We start from the raw sequence: 5307 nt of genomic DNA, 5'->3' as shown, positions 1-5307 counted from the left end.
TGTTAATGTACAAGAAATCCATCCAAGGGTCCAGTCAAAACATCCCCGTGTGGGATTGATGCCATTCTAATGGACTCCAGATGTCCCCTGGCCTCGGGGTCCCGGTGACCTGAAGGAGGGAGGAAGGTCCTGGGGGAAGAGACATGGTGGATTTGGAACCCAAAGAGGCATCTTTATCACCCCAATTTCTTTCTGGTGGAGAAGTTTGGGGGACTCCTTCACCCTGCCCTGCTCACAAGACCCCGTTGATCTCTTCCCTCAGTGGTCTCTACAGCCCCCTTCTCTTGAGTTTATTCATCCGACCAAAGGAAATACCCAGCCCCGGGGGTTAGGATTCTACTCAGAATCAGAGCCGAGGGTGACTTCCTGCTGACCAGGCTGAGCTGGAGGTCTGAGTCTCTGCCAAAGCCAGCCAGTGTGGGAGAGAGAATTGTGGAAGGAGCTGGGGGTGAGGGGCAGGGGGCTAGTTATGGATGGAGGGGGCCAGAGAGACGTATCAGAGCCCAGAAAGGAAGACACCATACTGGGGGTTGGAAAGGCGGCCCCAGAAATGGCTCTATTGGTAATGATTTTAAAGATTACTGTTCAAAATCACCATTTAAATACCTCTTCACTCACTCTTCCATTTAAATACCTGAGCTGGCCCCAACTCTTTCTCTCCCAGGCCTCATTTCCTGCCACACTGCCCATCACCCACTGAGCTCCAGCGACACTCGGTCTGCTTGCCGTTCCTCCAACGGGACAGGGATCGCCCTGCCTCCAGGCCTTTGCAGCTGCTGGTTCCACCGCCTGGAGAGCCCTTTCCTTAACCGGCTCCAAGGCTGGCTTGCTTTATTTGGATAAATAAATGTCATAAATGGGGAATGGATGTCATTCCCCAGCGATGCTTTCCCTGTCCTGCGTAGAACGCCTGCCTCTTCCCCATCTCATTCTTCTATCTCTTAAATTGTTTCATCTTTTTTTCATAGCACTTCTCTACCTGCTATTAGATGGTGTATTTCATTGTCTGTGTATTCATTTATTTTTCCACGTCTCCTCTCCGAGCTAGGCTGTACGTGCCACACAGGGACTGCGTCTTGTTCGCTGCTTTGTCTCCAGCACTTAGATCGGGGCCTGGCACTCACAAGGTGCTCAGTCAATCTTTCTTGAACAACCACTGTGCTAATACATTCCTTTTTTTTTTTTTTTTTACAATTTTAAAATATGTATTGATTCATGCTTTGCAGAACGTTTTTTTCAAACAATTCACCAAAGGCCAATACTCACCTCTGCTCTCAATGCTAAGCAATTTTTTCCACCCAAAATGATGAAATAATGTATATTTTTATACCTAATCAGTTTGTGACAGCTGTGATTCTCAAACACTTTTTAAAAATAGAAGTAAGGGGGCTTCCCTGGTGGCGCAGTGGTTGAGAGTCCGCCTGCCAATGCAGGGGACGCGGGTTCAGGCCCCGGTCCGGGAAGATCCCACATGCCGTGGAGCGGCTGGGCCCGTGAGCCATGGCCGCTGAGCCTGTGCGTCCGGAGCCTGTGCTCCGCAACGGGAGAGGCCACAATAGTGAGAGGCCCACGTACTTCAAAAAAAAAAATAAAAGAAGATCAAAGTTGCAAACAGACCATAGGTAGTGATTTTAAAAACTGAATAGACAAAGCCTGACTCCAACTGACCAAATCACCCATCAGCTGGATTCGGCCTTTTCAGGCTACATGAGGACTTTGCTCAAGAGACCTGCACATATCAGACGGATTCCCATAGATGTCCTTAACACCACAAGCGCAGCTCCTGACCCCCGATGCTGCCAACAACAGCAGGGGCACAGAGAGGAGACGCTGCTGACTGATTCAGTTTTATTCGTCAACACAGTTCTCTTCTCCACTCTCTTCATCAGCTTCACCTGTTTCCTTGCACGAATCTTGGCTGTTGGTATCAGTAAGATAATTTTCTTCCCCATTCTCTCTCTCTTCTATTTTTTCTTCTTCATTAAAGCTTTCTTTATCTTCAGTGAAACTTTTCATCTTCTGATGGCTGAAGTACTCAAATATTTTTCCACTTTGGCCTTTCTCTGAAACAAACTCATCAGATACTCCTAGCGCTTTTAAGGTGTTAGAATAATGCTTTTCTGCTGTCATTCTTGCATTTTTCTGAGCAACTCTTTCAAACGGCAGCGGCCTGTTTTTTAATTTTTCTTTTCTTTCTTCTAGTTCTCATCGGTAGTCTCTCATCCTTTCCTTTTCACTCTTTCTTGTGGCTTGTTCTCTTCCCCTGGAGGACACCGTGGGCATGGGAGAGTTGAAGCTACAAGGCACAGACTTTGCAATTGTACTTCTTACGTGTGACCTACACCTTGGAGACAGATAAGGCCAACGTGTTTCTTTTAAATTTTCTTCACCTGCTTCAATATCTGACAAGATTTTCTCTCTTTTAGTGGATGCACGTGAGGCTGCATGAAGGTCAGATGGTTCACAGACTGTCAGGGGTTTGGGACGCTTCTGTTCTGAATGATGTTTTTGATATCTCTCAGGACGGTCTTCAGAATCAGCAGCCTGGCACCTAATGTTGTGTTTACACTTGGACGTTTCAGCCTGTTCAGGACACTTGGGCTTCCTTGTAGCATAACTTCTGCAAGCTGGACTACAAGGCAGAGGGGATGAATTCTTTAAAAAGTCTTGGGTTCTCTGCTGCGTCCTAATGTTTCTACAGGCTCTTCTTCTGTTAACTTGCCATTGATAGTTGAACCATAAGTAGATCGAGGTATAGGTCTGGCTTTAAATCGGTTTGTTTTCTTTTTAGACTTAAAAAAGTCTTTCAGCTGCTTTTCCCAAATTGCTCGCTTCTGTTCCTCCCTTGCAATAAACTTAAACGGCTTTTGCGAGGCCAAAAGAGCTTCTTCGTTTTTCTCCTTCGTACACCTCCTCCGTTCTTCATTTTGCTTGACTATATCATGATAAAGGGGGAGAAACACGAACGCAGGAACTGGGTTGGCTCGGAAGTTTTTCTTACACTCTGATTCTTCTTGTTTTTTGAGCAGTTTGCGTGCCATTTCAATATCTGATTTAGATTTCATGTTCTCTTTTCTTCTGCTCTCTAATCATCATTTGAAAAGGCTCAGGTACTGTAATTTTCGGCACCCATTCTTTTGGCTTTTTTTTTTTTCAAGTGCTGGCAAGTCGGCATCTTCAAACTGAGTATAATCTTCAACAGAGAAGTTTGTCCACATGTTGTTGATGAGCTCCTTAGCATAGGTCATTAGCTAATACTTTCTTGATGTAAAAATATTTAAATAACCTATCAGATCAGACTCGCACCTTGGGAGAGTTGACCGCCCCCAACGCGACTCCTGGACTGCCCCAATGCCTGCCCTCCCCCACCCTACGTCCCTAGAGTCAGGAGCAGGTGACCGTCTCTCTGTGATGCCGCATGTCTGATACAAAGGGCCTGAGAGCTGGGAGCATGTCTCATGCGCTCTGGTTGTCCTTCCTCACATCCCCTCGCTGCCAGAGGATGACCACTAGAGAGGGCTCAACAACAACAAAGGCAGGAATAGTCATTCAGCTTAACAACACGGAGCCCTAGTTAAGCCTCACAACAACCCTGGACAGGAGGCTGCAGCCATCACTACCCCATTAGCAGAAAAGGAAACTGAGGTACAGAGAGGTTAAATACCCAGGGTCATGTACCCAGCAAGTAGGGGATCTGAACACTAAACCACAGCTATCCTGGTTGGGGATTTCGCTTGAGGCCAAAGCCAGCATCCTTGTCTTTATACAAGGGATTCTCAGTGTGCTCTGGGGTCCAGGAGAATTAAGTACTTTCCATCCTTAAATGTGACTCGGAAGGGAAAGAAGCCAGAGAGGAGAATTACCTTTGGGGACAAAGAATAAGAGGATCCCCTCTCACTGCATGATCCAGCCTGAGGTCTGGTCCAGCCATAGAGGTCACCTTTTAGGCTGACCTTCTGCCCTCCTCCCTTATTACTGCCCAGGTGGTGGAATCAAGTTTTGTGCAGGCTACAAGAAAGAGCCCTGTGCACTCTCGCCAGTCCTACCTCCCTGAGAGAAGCCAAACTTACAAATTCCCTGTAATTTGTGTGAATTTCCCATGACATACACATTCCAGGTTGGGCTGTATCAGCCAGGTGGAAACAAAGGCTTCTAGAAACCTAGCCCTGGAAGGGGACTTAGAAAGCATTTAGCCACTTTCCCTTGCTTTCACTCTGTTCTACCCTCACTACTGTTTCTTGAGCACAGAGGGCTTGCTCCTGCCCCAGGGCCTTTGCATTTACTATGCCTTCCATCTGGAACACAGTTTATCAGTAAGGCCTTGCTTTTTTTTTTTTTTTTTTTGCGGTACGCGAGCCTCTCACTGTTGTGGCCTCTCCCATTGAGGAGCACAGGCTCCAGACGCGCAGGCTCAGCGGCCATGGCTCACAGGACCAGCCGCTCCGTGGCATGTGGGATCTTCCCGGACCGGGGCACGAACCCGCGTCCCCTGCATCGGCAGGCGGACTCTCAACCACTGCGCCACTGGGGAAGCCCCGGTAAGGCCTTTCTTGACAATACAGACCCCCATCTTCCACCAGCGCTTCTGCTCCCCTTCCTCACTTTATGTTTTCCCAGAGGATTTTGCACGTCCTGACATACACAGTATTTTACTTATTATCACGTATGTTACCTTCCTCCCACCCTCTGGGATGTCAGCTTCATGGGGGCCGGGGTTCCTGTCTATTTGGCTTCCTGCAATATATCCAATGCTGGGCACATAAGAGATGCCCAACGCACATTTGTTGAATAGATCGAGTTCAAGGGCATCCCACTTTACAGATGAGCTAATTGAGGACCAGCAGAGCGAGGGACCTGATCAAGCCATGAGATCAATTAAAGTCTATACAGTGTCCTTCGGCTGCTGGAACAAGTCAGAGACTTGGTGGCGTAAAACAAAGAAATTGATTCTCTCACGGTTCTGGAGGCCAGAATATGAAATCACAGTGTCGGCAGGGGCTGTGCTCCCTCCGAAGGCTCTCGGGGAGGATCCTCCTTGCCTCTTCAGCTTCTGGGGGCCCCAGCATTCCCTGGCTTGTAGCTGCATCCCTCCAAGCTCTGCCTCTGTCTTCACGTGGCTCCAGGGTGAGTTTATCTCGAGACCCTTAAATAATCACACCCGTAAAGACTCTGTTTCTAAATTGGACCACATTCTGAGGGTCCGGGTGGACACAAATGCGGAGGAACACTGTTCAACCGCTACACTGGCAGAGCTGACAAGAACCCAGGTCTCCCCCAGCCACAGCCCCTAGGGGGCTTCACCAGGGA

General features: G+C 48.2%; 1 pseudogene; it reads right to left on the bottom strand.

Moving 5' to 3' along the window:
- Positions 1-1848: 1848 nt before the first annotated feature.
- On the bottom strand, positions 1849-3248 carry LOC132506353 (protein FAM161A-like; annotated as a pseudogene).
- Positions 3249-5307: the final 2059 nt, after the last annotated feature.

The sequence above is a fragment of the Lagenorhynchus albirostris genome, chromosome 15, assembly GCF_949774975.1.
Source record: "Lagenorhynchus albirostris chromosome 15, mLagAlb1.1, whole genome shotgun sequence".
Lineage (NCBI taxonomy): Eukaryota > Metazoa > Chordata > Mammalia > Artiodactyla > Delphinidae > Lagenorhynchus > Lagenorhynchus albirostris.
This window is presented reverse-complemented; position numbering and strand designations above follow the sequence as displayed.